We start from the raw sequence: 14,644 nt of genomic DNA, 5'->3' as shown, positions 1-14,644 counted from the left end.
ACGGGGGAGCCCGACATGTTGAAATATAAATAGTAAGGTGTGTTATGCAGACTAATAGGCATACCGCATAGAAATGCAATAGTCCACAAAAACCAGGGAGGCACCAATCCAATGAAATTAGGAGAGGTATGATTTTGAGGACGCTGCAGGCAGCTGCTGGTCGAAATTATAATGTATGAATGAGACATATGATAAAAGGAAAGTTCCGCTTATCTAACGGAAAAACCCATACAATGTATGCTTTAGATTAATCGTTAAAATGCTGTAAAGGTTGGATACATTCTGATTGATGAAGCTAACTGGTTACATACGCTTTGCACTGGTTCTAGCTGTGATTTCGAATTTTGGACATTTAAACGACAAGGGAAAACTTAAGCTCATTCTAGTTGCATTTTGAAATAATTTATTGATGCCTTTTGATGTTTATAGTTTTCATTTGGTGTTTTTAAGGGACTTACAGAATTCCTTCTTTGTATTGCTCGTCTTATGTAGTCTAATGTTCAAGCTAGAATATTGGACTACATGTTCTAGCTTGCTGCAGTTAGATCCAGCACATGCCAGTTGTAACTGGCTGAATGGAGTGTGCATCGGGGAAGGAGCTCTAACCTGTATGCTCACTGAAACTATCTATACTATTTTGTAAATAAAGCAGAGGATTATAATCAGCTCTTACAGTTGTTCTAAGTGAGAGCTCACTTTCCAGCAAATTACAGGGTGAGGCAAGCTTGAAATTTCGCACCTTTTTTACAAAGACAAAGGGGCATATCAGCAACAACCGGCGATAATTATCGCTCAGCGCTCTTAGTGTGAGGATAATTATCGCCGGGTAACGTGGATTTTTATCGCTGAGATAGCATGCTATTAGCAACGCTTATCTCCTCAGCGATAAAAATCCTCATGCTAACTGCCTAACGTGAAATTATCGCTGGAAACCCAGTGATAATCTCACGTAGTGTGGCGTTAGCTTGCTGAGAGGGACTCACAAACTTAGCCATGATATCCACCTTCCATAGGATTTCATGGCTAAGTCAGGCCCTTGGGGTACCGTTGGCTTTAAACATGTTCTATCGTTTCACAGTAACAATCACTCGACGATATACCGTCTTTTCACTCCATTATCTTCCTCACCACTTCCGTTATTTTAGGTTTTTTACCGTTATTTTATCTCGTTCACAACCCACTAGGTACTAATTTAATTGCTTGTATGATAATACAGGCCGATACACCTCTCCTTTTTGTGTATTTTTATAGGACTTCTCCTGATGAAGGGTTGCTTATAACCCGAAATGCATTGAGTACATTTAAGAGTCCTTGTTTCGTCTACCTCTACAATCTACATTTCCCGTGAATAAAACGAGGAATACAACAACGAAGAACTTTTTGTCAATTTACTTTTGAGTTGGAACATTGCTCATCCTGCAACTTCGTTGCCATTTGGCTGTGCTTAGGGGGACACTACTCGATTCGATTAGTGCATTTTTCATTTATTTACACGTCCTGGTTTAGGTGACGTTCACCTCTACAGCACGCTTTATCTTTTGAATATTTGCATTAACTTTGGTGTGCGTGGTTTCCTAACATTGTTCTAAGTCAGTCCTGAAGCAGGCGTAAGGAAAGTAGCGATAACAGTGGTTATCGCTACTTTTCCTGACGCTATGCTTCATAGCGTGGGGCTTGATGATAGGAGAAATGTCGCTTAGCGACATTTCTCCTGTCATGTTAGGTCAGGAACGCCCACTTTGCATCTCATTAGAGATGCAAAGCTGGGAGTTAGGAATCCCGACGCTAAAGCAAGGTTTCACACGTTAGCGTGGCCTTGCTAATGAGGCGATAAAATTATTGCCGCTTTTCGGCTGAAAACGGCCGCAAAAGCGGCGATAATTTTTTATCGCCAGCTTGTAAATATGCCCCAAAGTCGGCCCAAGTTCACTAATTTGTCATGCAACCCACTGCAGCAACCAGATATACACACATACATTATCTAGTAGGATTGGCCTCCTGCTGCTGTCATCATCTGTGCTGGTGTTCTAATAAAGCTGCCTTATGTGACGCACAGCCTCAGACCATGGTGCAGTGGAGAGTGTGTGCTGTCTCGTACAGGACTTCTATTGGAAGCTTACTCTTCCATTATAAATTGCTATGGCTAACCAAATTTCAGAAATATCACAAACACTGGGGGCCTCATTTGTGAAAAGTGACACATCGCTGCGCGAAAAAAGCGATGCGTCACTTTTCATTGCGGCCTCCATGCGATCCCAATGATTCGTCATATTTACAGTATGACGCATCATGGCGCAAGGAGTTACAGATACGTCAGTATTTCTGATGTATCTGTAGGTGCAAAAATGACGCATTGCTGGAGTGTGTCACAAAAGTGACGCAACTCCAGCAATGGCTCATTACACATGGGCAAGTCCCATGTGAAATATGCCTGCGTCAGTCTTACGCCTGCTGTGAGGCAGGCGTAAGATATTGACGCATTTCTGTCCTAGAAGTGACGCAGTGAAAGCTCATAGATTTCACTGCGTCACTTCGACGACCCTTTTTGTGTCGGAACACTCCCCTGCTACATTATACCTGGCACAGGTATAATGTGACGCAGGGGTTTATAAAGTGGCGCATCTAGGTAGATGCGTCACTTTGTAAATATGGTGCAACACGGCTCACTTTTTATGCCGCTGGTGCATCACAAAAAGTGACGCATTGGCTGCGCAAAAGTGACGCAAGGGCTCATAAATAAGCCCCTGAATGTGTGCTGGTCACTTCAGCACACATGAAATGCATGAGACCTTTGAAGGAATGAGAACATTTTTCCATGTTAATGCCTGTTTGAGAAAGTGTAGGAGGCTGGCTTAGTATATGGTGCACATTTATTTGAGTGAAGCACCTTGCACTAATCCAAACAACCCTTATGGCGATTTTAGTTGTCCTAGATAACCATAGAAAGCTCTCTAAGTGGTAGCTGTGGAGAGCAGCCTTCAGGCTTCGCCCAGAAGGAGTGTTAAAAAAAGCTTGTTTTACCTGATCTAATCATATGGTCCTAGATAACCATAGAAAGCTCTCTAAGTGGTAGCTGTGGAGAGCAGCCTTCAGGCTTAGTCAAGAAGGAGTGTTAAACAGCGTGTTTTACCTGATCTAATCATATAGTCTAGATTAAATGAAAAAGAACCACACAGTGTAATTATAAAATAACCCTCCCTAACACATTGGTATGTTTCCTATCTGGAGATATTAACACAAATACACACATTACTTCAATTGTAAACAGGTAAGTAAGCACAATACACAGTGGTCTCCAGGGAGAGACCAAACCATATACTGAGAAACTGGAATAAGAACTGCGACCAAAGTCGGGATTTCGACCAGGAGACTCAGAAGAGCTGGGGACACAAGAAACCACGGATGCAAAAACAACAATTGATGGACAGAATGCAGAACAATGTCATACATTCACCCCAGTACAGAGATCTGGGCCTAAATCCATCGTTTTTTTGCTCACCATGCCATTCCAGTTTGAACCCAGCCATATGCAAATCAGTCTTGACCCTGTGCCTCATGGGAACAGTCCAGCCCGAACTGCCAAGCCAGGTTCTCCCTGGACTGGAAACAAGCATCCTAGGACCGGTTTCGGGGTTTCACCCCTCTTCAGCCAGGATAGCTTGATTCCAGTGGCATGGAGAAACCACCCCAGGTATGTACCCAGGAACCCCACGAAGGTTGTGTGCAGAGTAGAAACACAGCCATGTATTCAATAGAAGTCAACGGGAAAGCCACAGTTGCAGTTTTAAAGAAGGACCCTTACCAGTGGACCCTGAGGAAACCCTGTGGAAGACAAAAGGTTGGTAACTCACCCCACCCGTGGATACCCCAGGAACCAGGATACCTACACCAGGGAAGCCGGGTGCATCGGTGCAAAGTGACGTTGGAAACCACCGTAGACCACAATGGAGGACTTCAGAAAAGGTGCCATTGACGAAGACTGTGCAAGAGACTGGTGGGATCCAAGGATGGATTCTTGAAGAGTAGAACCGGCAAGCAGAGGGGTCTATGCCACTGAGAGGTGAATAGTAGGCAGGGAAGAGCAATGACCACCGATGACGGAAGATCCAGGAGTGATGACAGTGAACTTGTTGCTGCAGCTGTGAGGACCAGGCGACACTGAGGAAGACCAGGAGCCGTTCACGAGCTGTCTCACGTTGAGAGTCAAGAACCAGGGGGGTCAGTGTCTAGTGGGAGCATCAACAAGCCTTGGCAGCAGCAACAGATGTGGAAAACTAGAGTATGCACGGAGGGCAGCTAACGTGCCCTTCAGAGAAGTATGGTGAAACAGGCAAGCGCCCCCACTCCTGCCCAATACACTAAGGGGCATATTATCAAGAAACGACGTTAACATTATTGCCGCTTTAGCAGCAGAAAACTGCCACTAAAGCGGCGATAATGGGCTTGATAATATGATCTATGGAATTCCCATAGAAGCCCATGTTCTGGTGTCAACATGGGCTTCTATTGGAATTCTCAAGGGCATATTATCAAGCCCATTATCACCGCTTTAGCAGGGCATGCAGGGCACCCTCACACGTATAACAGCACACCCTGCCTTCAGGATTGAAAGGCCTGATTTAGGAGTGACGTGTAGGTTTTAAGTGCACTGACCTCAGATATAAGGAAACTTATATCTGTTGTAAGTGGTGCAAGCAACAGCTTACACAGGCTGCAATAGCAGGCCAAGGGTCACAGTTTGAATGGTCTCTCATGTAATGACAGCCTGTCTTATAAAACGCACCAACGGGTATCCTGGCGCTGAGATTACCATGCATTCCACCATATACACAAACAACCACACCAGACGGAAGTGAACAGAACTATAGCTAGGCTCCGCTATACCCTGGGGAATAGCCATGTTTCGAGCCTTTTTCTAAAATACAACAGATCCTTTATTTGTCTAAGTTCAGCTGGGAGTTCATTCCACAGCCGCTCAGCTGCAGAACTAAATGCCCTGCCTCCGATCCTGGTCTTTCTAAATCTAGGGGTGCCTATCAACTTTGCTGAAGATGAGCGGAGGCATACAATGAGAATTTACTTTTTAGTGGTCTAGGTCCCATTCCATGTGCTGCCATGAAGACAATGCAAAGTGCCTTAAAATGTATTCTTTGCATAATTGGTAGCCAGTGGAGATCTTTAAGGGACAGGGAGGCAGAGGACCTGCGTTGTCTCTTTAAAGCAAACTTGGCAGCTATTATTTGAATTCTCTGAAGCTTCTTTATTAGAGACTTCGGTGCTCCAAGTAGCAGAGCATTGAAGTAGTCTAGCCGACTCAGCTCTGATCAAAGATAGACAAGTGCCAATGGTTTTGTTCACTTGGGAGTCTAACTGTAGACTATGGGTGGCATAATACACTTTGCAGCCCATGGGAGACCCCTGGTGTACCTATGCCCTGGGTACCTTAGTACCATATACTAGGTGGGCGCACCGGTAGCCAATTGGCCAGGTGGCAAAATACTTACCATGACAAATTTAGGGAAGAAACACAGTGGCTGGGACCCTGATTAGCAGGATCCTAGCCAGACTAGTCACAAAAACATACTGACACCAGCAAAATGTGGTGGTAACAATGAAAGCACATCCTACTTTTCTACACCCCCCCACCAAATGAAAAGTGATGATACTTACCTTGCCCAGTTTAGTCTTCATGTTCTAAGTGGAACTATCTGGAGAGTCCATATGCGTTGGCACAGTTGCTCCCAGATCTATGTTCCACAGAAAACTCCATCACCTGTACGGAAATAGACCACCTCAAAAGTTTGGGATTTTCACCCTTCATTTGTTTTAGCCATAAAAGGGGCTAATGGTCTGTTGGAACAATGAAGTGAGTACCACACAGGTATAACCTCAACTGCTTCAAGGCCCAGACCACAGCAAAGACCTCCATCTCAATAGCTGACCAACGCTTCTTCCTGGGGGTCAACATTCTGCTTATCAAAGCTACTGGTTGGTCCTGGCCCTCTGCATTAAGTTGTGACAGAACAGCTCCTACCCCTATCTCAGAAGCATCTGTATGGACAATGAAGGTTTTGAAGTAGTCGGGACTTTGCAGGATGGGAGCAGTGCACATGGCCTGATTCAGGTCATCAAATGCCTTTTGACAGCTAACTGTCCACAGAACCTTTTTAAGCATTCTCTTGGAGGTGAGCTCATTAAGGGGAGTCACTATCAATCAATCAATCAATCAGCGGCATTTGTATAGCGCACTACTCACCCGGAGGGTCTCAAGGCGCTGGGTGGGAAACGTTACTGCTCGAACAGCCAGGTCTTGAGTTGCTTCCTGAAGGCGAGATGGTCCTGGGTTGTCCGGAGGTGGATGGGGAGGGAGTTCCATGTCTTGGCCGCTAGGTAGGAGAAGGATCTTCCTCCGGCGGTGGCTCTGTGGATGCGTGGGATGGCGGCAAGAGCGAGGCTGGCGGAGCGGAGCTGGCGGGTGGGCTGGTGGAAGGTCAGGCGGTTGTTGAGGAGCTTGGGGCCCAGGTCATGGAGGGCCTTGTGTGCGTGGGTGAGGAGTCTGAACGTGATCCTTTTGCTGACAGGGAGCCAGTGAAGGTCTCTCAGATGTCCGGAGATGTGGCTGTGACGGGGGATGTACAGGATGTGTCGAGCTGAGGCGTTCTGGATCCGTTGGAGTTTTTTCTGGAGTTTGGTGGTGGTGCCGGCGTAGAGGGCGTTCCCGTAGTCCAGCCGGCTGGTGACGAGGGCCTGGGTGACCGTCTTCCTGATCTCGGTGGGGATCCAACGGAAGATCTTTCGCAGCATGCGCAGGGTGTTGAAGCACGAGGACGAGACGGCGTTGACTTGTCTGGACATTGAGAGGGAGGAGTCCAGGATGAAGCCCAGGTTGCATGCGTGGTCCGTTGGCTTGGGGGTGGCGCCCAGGGCAGGGGGCCACCAGGAGTCGTCCCAGGTGGAGGGTGATGACCCCAGGATGAGAACCTCCGTCTTGTCTGAGTTCAGTTTCAGGTGGCTGTTCTTCATCCATTCGGCGACGTCCTTCATCCCTTCGTGTAGGCTGGCTCTGGCGGTGGGTGGACCCACATCCATTAACAAACCTCCTATAGTACCCAATTAGGCCCAAGAACGTTCTTACCTGAGTCCATTATGGTCTGGATTTTGCTCTCCAATGGCTGAATCTGGCCTCCACCTACAAGGTGGCCCAAGTATACAATCGTGCTCTGCCCTATCTGGCACTTTATGGCATTGATAATGAGGCCTGTCTTTTGCAGGGCCTCCAGAACATTCCTGAGGTGGACCAGGTGATCCTCCCAACTGGAACTAAATACAGTAGTATCATCTAGATATGCTGCACTGTAAGCTTCCAGACCTGTGAAAACTTTGTTCACCAACCTCTGAAATGTGTCAGCTGCATTCTTCAAGCTGAAAGGCATTACAATAAATTGAAAATGCTGTTTTGGCTTGGCATCCTCAGACAGTCTGATTTGCCAGCAGTCAGGTCAAATGTACTAAGATACTTGGCTGAGGCCAGAGTATCAATTAGCTCATATGCGCAAAAAATTGGAAGGGCATCAGTCCTAGTGACTGCATTAAGGTCTCTCGACTACACAAAACCTCATCTCTCTCTTACCATCTTGGACGTGAGGTTTGGCACAAGAACTACTGGACTAGCCCAAGGGCTATCCAAAGGTTTAATGACCCCCAACTCCGGAATCTTTTTGATATCAGTCCTGATGCAGTCTCTGACATGATCGGGATGTCTGTAGATTTTGATCTTTACAGGCAGATTGTCACCTGGGTATACAAGGTGGTTTGACTTGGAGTCAGAGAGAACAAGTGTGGAAACTGATTGAGGACCTGCCTACAATCAGCTTGCTGCTGGTCAGTGAAGCAGCCTGCCAAGGCTACTCCATCAACTGACCCATCAACAGGGGCCTGAGAGAGGAGATTAGGGAGATGATCACTCTCTTCCTCCTGCCCCATATCAGTTGCAATGAGCAAGCTTATGTCAGCCCTGTCAACAAAAGGCTTAAGGTGGTTCACATGAAGAACTCTTTGAGGATTTCTGGGACTGCCTAGGTCCACCAAGTTGGTGACCTCACATTTTTCTCAATGATGGTGTGGCGGCCACTCCACATGTCTTAGAGTGCTGCTGGTAAACAGTCAGTACAGCCTTTTGGTCATGCCAAGCTTTTTGAAACTCCTGGCTGGCCTCAAGGCTTTTGATGGCCTTCTTCATATACTCAACCATACATGAACGCAGGCCAAGGACATAGTGCACAATATCTTGTTTAGGAGGTTGGAGAGGCTGCTCCCAGCCCTCCGTAACCAGACACAACAGACCCCTAACAGGATGTCATTACAGAAATTCAAATGGGCTGTAGCCCACCCCTTTCTGAGGAACCTCTCTGTAGGCAAAGAGAGGGCAGGGTAGTAAGGCATCCTATTTTCGCCTGAGCTTTTCTGGGAGTCCCATGATCATACCCTTGAGGGTCTTGTTGAACCTTTCAACAATCCCATTGCACTATGGATGGTAGGGTGTGGTAAACGTATAGTTCACACACTCTTTCTACACTGTAGTTATGTAGCTAGACATGAAGTTTGTACCTCTGTTTGACAAGATCTCCTTAGGAAAACCCACTCAAGAAATGACTCCCAGAGGGGCCGTAGCGACTACAGGAGCTTCAGTGGTCCTAAGTGGAATATCTTCTGGATACTTAGTGGCATGGTTCACCACCACTAGGATTTAACTGTGTCCAGATGCTGATGAAGGGTTTAAGGAACCAACGATGTCTATCCCTATCCTCTCAAAGGGATTCCTAACCACTGGAAGTGAAATTAAGGTGGACTTTGTAGTGCCACCTGACTTACCACTGGCTTGGCAAGTGACACAAGAGCGACAAAACTCCATGGTATCTTCAGATATGTTGAGCCAGTGAACATGAGGGACAAGCCTGTCCTAAGTCTTGCTTTTCCCAAGATGTCCTGCAAAGGGAATGTCTTGTGCTAGGGACAAAAGAAAACCCCTGTACTTTTGAGGTATATCCAGCCTCCTGGTGGCACCAGGTTTGGGGTCTCTACTCTAAGAAAACAGAAGCCCATCCTGCCAATAGATTCTATGGGACCCACTGACATTCCCTGCCTCCTCCGCAGCAGCCTACTGTCTGAGCTGCTCAAGAGAGGGACATGATTGCTGCTCAAGACTCATGTCTGCCCAGGAAGGCCCCCCTGCCCCCAAGAACTCTGCTGTGTCAGGTCCAAGTTCCTCTAGGACAGTTCCTTCACAGGGGTTAGAATCCTCTCCATCTAGAGACTGATCTTCACTAGGAGTCTGGGAGGAGGATAATTCCTTATCCTTCATGCTTCTTCTCTTAGGAGCTAGCTGGTCCATTTATCCAGGATCCAGTGCTCCCTCAGTGCCTAACTGTTTGGCCTGAGCCCTAGTAACAGCAAATGCTCAGGCAGAGATTTCCATCATCTCTGCATGTGTCCTGATCTCCAGTTCAGACCAGGCTGAAGTTTTTAAATCATTGCCCACCAGACCGTCCACAGGTGGGGCAAGCTACTCCTCCCCAGCTAACATTTACAACAGCCAAGGAATGATCAATCCTGACATTGTTTTTATTGGTCACTTAGTAAAGTTGACCAAATATGATTTGGTCAGGAGACACAAGCTTCTTTGCCACCATTGTAACACTGGCCCCTGTATCCCTGTATGCCACAGCTTCCTGACCATTAATCAGAGGCTGTTACCTGTACTTGCCCAAGTTAGTGGGACATTCTAGTAAAGTGGAAGTTCCATGCCACTGTCGCAGACAAGGACATCCTGAGTGGGAGTTCTGAATAGGCCAGAACCCACTGTAGAACCCAAGGTTAACCCTAGTAGTAGGTTCTTTGGTGTTAGCCATAGAGCAATTGGCATCCTTGCTCTGTGGCCTTTCTCCATAAATGAGTAACACCACAGTTTCTTGCCAGAGGCAGAGGAGTTTTGGGACCCAACCCCAGAGGAAGATTTTTGGGGACCTTATGAAGACTCCTTTTTAGGTCTCGCCTATGCAGCGCACATGTGCTGCATGGGAGAGATCTTTAGTCATCGGCACAGCTTTGCGGGCAAAAACGTGCACGCATTGCATTGCTTCCAATGGCAACGCATGCACGTTTGGCGATTCCCTTGCGGGAGCGAGCGGCACCATATGGTAGCAATTATTGTGCTCGCTCCCGCAAGGGAAATGCTGCCTGCTCCCACCAACCCCCTACTTGCGTGAGGCGCGTGCGGTAAAGTCATGGTTTACAGCCAGCATTTCCTTGTAGCTGTGGTTTGAAACGTAGTGTTCCTTGTTTTCCTTGATTCCTTCTGCTCCTAATCAGCAGCGTGAATGAAGCTGCCACCCTGCAAACTGAGCTGTAATGCTGGAATGCACAGTTATGCAAATTGCAAACAGGTTCTCGAGAGCCAGCGAGTCCCTGCGCCCCTCCGTCTGTGTTAATGTTTACATCCTGCATTTGACTCAGGGACGCAGATTAAATGAGTGGTTTGTGCAAGAAATCCGCCCACTCCCGAGGCAATGGCGGCTGAAAGACCTGGCATAATGAAGCGGAAAAGCTATGAATAAAATCTAGACTTGCATTCCCCGGTTTACAGTGTGTGCATAATCCCTGGTCTGCAGCAAAGTTCGCACAAAACCTGCGCGGTGGGCTGTGCTATCAGCCTGGGGGATTTGAGGCTATTGTGATGCAGCCCGGCCAGAGGAAGCCGAGCAACCTTTTTTACTTTCCATCTCTGTAAATTTATTGCAATGTGTCCTTTTCAAAGTGCAGGAAAGTGGCGCAATCGTGATCAGCGGCCGCTCTTATCTGGGGCCGGGACTTTAGCACCGACAGCTCTTTCTCTTACTGAAAAATGTCACATGTGCAGCACCTTTTCAAATCCTGGCGCTTATCTCGGTTTTTCCTCCATGCCATCTATTCATGAATTCAACAGACACCGTGTTATTGTTCTTCTACGTTGCATGTATTTTCACAAATCAACACAAACATTGCAGTCTATAGAAACAAGCATTGGCATAGCCAATAGGTCTCGCCTTTGGGACCTTATAAGTGTTTAGTTATCCAGCACAATATCCTTGGTGCAACAACATCAAGTGTTGCACGGCTAAACACTTATAAGGTCCCAAGGCGAGACCTATTGGCTATGCCAATGCTTGTTATCTTTACCCTTGTCCTGACCCTTCTCTAGGGCCTGAGAAGAATCTTGCTTCTTCTGGTCACCTCCATCACCATTGTTTTTCTGCTGTACCCTGGTGCGGACCCATTTGTCTGCCTTCTTTTCCAATTCTTGGGGAAAGGTCAGATCAGAGTCCACCATGATCAGTGGCATAGCAATGATGCCATAGGGCCTAATGTAGGCAATTAAAAGAGACCTGCAACTCGCTGGTTTGGTTGTAAAAATGTCTGTAACTTGGGTGCATTAAGTTGCTTCACCCACCTGACCCCACTGGCTCTGCAGCTACAGCATTTACTGATAGTCATGTCCTTGTACATGATCTAGTTTGACCATTCATGTTTCTACACTTTCAGGCAATATTGTGCTCAGTATATATTATGTAAATTACAGTTTAGGTTATCTAGTACAAATTCTGCCAAATGGTTGCTTCAGAAATGGTCACTTGAGTGGGAATATCTGAATAAAAAGTGATAGAAGAAACATGTTGCCATGAAGAGGCTTTTTCCTCATATTAGTGTTCTGTGTTGCCTGACATGAGGTCTCAAAGCCTCTCATGGTAATGTAAGAGCTACTTCATTGTCAGAGATATTGGGGGGGTTCTATAGCTTTAACATATCCGGGAGTAGGGATCTCCTAGCGATGTATTTTCGCATTCCATTTGTTATGGATAGACTGTCAGAAAGTGATAAAAAGCATGTTAGGCTAGTAGAGGTGGCATAGTGCAGTAGAGTTAACCAGGATCTGAGCAGTAGATTTCTCTGTTCTCATTGAACGCAATGCATTACCTGACAGGAGGCCAGGCACTGCCTTAAAGTTGATTGTAATCTGGTTGTTCCATCACAACTGAATTTAGGATAGGCTGCATGGTTTTACGTTCTCTGCATCTTGTTGAGAATACTGGACCAGAGGATAAACATAGTTGCACTAGTTACAGACTGCAGTTTCAGTACTCCAGGCAGGGCATTACCAAGGCGTTTGCCAACAGTAAGGAGGACTAGGGGGCAACAAAATTGCCATGAGGACACTAATAAAAATTTCAGCACGTAATATATGTAGCATCAACAATTGCATAATTTATTTTATAATATTACATTGAGGATAGTCAGTTCTAGAAGTGGATACCGAGAAGTACAGGAACCTATAATCTTGAGAAGTGCTGTAGTAATGCTTTCCTGCTGAGAGATGTTATTACTCTCTCTCAAATTTGTGAACACTCAAAATCTGACAGTACATGGCCACTGAAAGCACTATACTGATTCTATATCCTTCAGTAGTAAGGCAGATGTGTATGAACACTGGCTTACATCTGAGGACTCACATTATTTCTCTCTTCACTGAGATTATCCTAACAGCCGGGGGAACAACACAGCATCTGTGAATTCTTTTGTGGTTTAAATATTATCTTAAATTTTTGTAACTGACACTGCACGTTTCTAAAGTTCAGGTTTAGTATACATTTATTTCAGTAGTATCACTTTTACATAAGTAAAAAGTAAAAATCACATCATCTCAGAAAAGTACCATACATCGAATATATAAAAATATAAATGTTTCCCCTAACAGTTTTCAGAGAACAGAGCATTCATATCTTGTGCAACATGCAAAATATTAAAGTGCAACAACCATCGACCTGCCTAAAGACTGGGATAAACCAATTGCAATATTATACATACAAATCCCTGTGAATTTGATCATGATTGCATGCTGTCAACATTTCCCATAAAGCATAACAATCATTAAAGTACAATCGTGCAAAACCTCAAGTGGAATAGCCATCACCTTCCCCATGGAGATCCATTTGCCTGAGCATTCCAAAAAAGCATTTCTACATAATTGCTACATAAGGAGAAAGAGTGCACAGGGATCGGGAATTTATATCGCCCGATGCCCGAGCCATGTGGAATTCAGTCACAAACATGGAGACTGGAAGTCTAGTTTGTCCGGCGGGCAACTAGATATGAAATTACTGTAAGAAACACACAGAGCTACTTGGAAGCCTGATGCTCCCAGCCAATCAGTGCAGCAGAAGCCATTCCCAAACATGTGGGAAATACTTGAGGGCCTGTGATTGACCAGAGGTCGAGAACTGTTTCAAGTAAGGGATTGGATGGCAAAACAATGCGCCCTCTTCTAGATAAAGCATCCCCTGTTGCTATAACAGCCTAGTGATGTGCTCACAGGGATCACTGAGTATTGCGCCTTCCTTTTATTCAGATGCTGATGTGTGCATATACTGGAGCACCAAGATCCTTGTAAAAATATACAAGTACCGGGAAGATAATGTAGCTCCCTTCATTGTCCTTTATACGAGGCTGGGGAGGGATGTGTCCTCTCATCTCTGCCCTTGGGGGTTCCTGCTATTCGCCTTTTGAAGCTCCCGCCCCCTTTCTTTCTCATTTGGCACATTCCAATGTCGTTCTGATCGGAGTCCAAATTCTGCATTTAATGCTGCTCCTAGGGGCCTCTTCTCGTGTTCTTTTGAGTCCACGTTTCTCCTGTGCATAGTATCTCGACACTACTCCATGCTATTTGGTCGACCTGGACCTCAGATGCCTCTCCCTGCCAATGGCGCTTTCAGCCAGGCTCTGTAGCTTTCTCCAGCAGGTTTCGGCTGCCTACTGTGCAGCACTGGCATGTTCAGCTCTGTGTCCAGGCACAGTTTCTGCTTTACTGGCTGGGATAGGGTGGTGGGATTCAGCTGCAGAAAGAGGTGTGTGTCTGAATGGTGTGAATGTGTGCATTTATAGGCTGAGGGTGCCTGGCATCCCCCGCTGTCTTCCATCACCACTTGTCCTGAAACTACACTAGCCCTCTCTCGTCCACAGGTCTCTAGAGATCTTATCAGTACAGCAATCTTACCTCATTGATGCAACCCATACTCACGCCATCTGATCACATATGCTGGTCCCTGACCTCATGCAAACATTAGTCCGTTCTCTACTTTGGGAGGAATCTCCATAACCTTACCCACCACTTTTGAAGACACAGCTAGAGACCACTGTCTGCTGCAGTGATGGTGTGTCTGCAAGTTGTGTGGCTCTGTGGATTGTGTGTGTGTGTGTGTGTGCACATACTTGGATCTTAAAGGCCGAAAGCCGTCCAAGCAGAGGAACGTGTGCGAATGAAGGAGAATATGTATCTGCAGGTTTGATGCGTGTTCATATGGTCTGGGACTACCGAATTTCCCCCTCCCCCTGCGCGTAAACCACATTTCTAATTAGGGACATGAGCAGGTAATTACTTTTTGGAGGCGAGGGTCGTACAACCCCCGGCCGTATTTATTAAAATATAAAAACAAAATTAAAATTTTGAAATAAACAATATTTACACAGAAACATAACACAACGTTGGATTACAATTCATATGTACAGATATCAGATGGCTAACCTTAAACTATCACTAATACATAGTTTTCCTAAC

General features: G+C 46.0%; 1 protein-coding gene across 1 annotated transcript in view; it reads left to right on the top strand.

Annotated features, from left to right (window-relative positions):
• The window catches only part of ME1 (malic enzyme 1), a 1,430,669-nt gene that overhangs the window by 1,390 nt on the left and 1,414,635 nt on the right, over positions 1-14,644 (top strand). The gene's annotated exons all lie outside the window — the stretch shown is intronic.

Source organism: Triturus cristatus, chromosome 6 (genome assembly GCF_964204655.1).
Source record: "Triturus cristatus chromosome 6, aTriCri1.1, whole genome shotgun sequence".
Classification (NCBI taxonomy): domain Eukaryota; kingdom Metazoa; phylum Chordata; class Amphibia; order Caudata; family Salamandridae; genus Triturus; species Triturus cristatus.
Note: the sequence above shows the minus strand (reverse complement) of the source record. Positions and strands in the feature narration are given on the sequence as shown.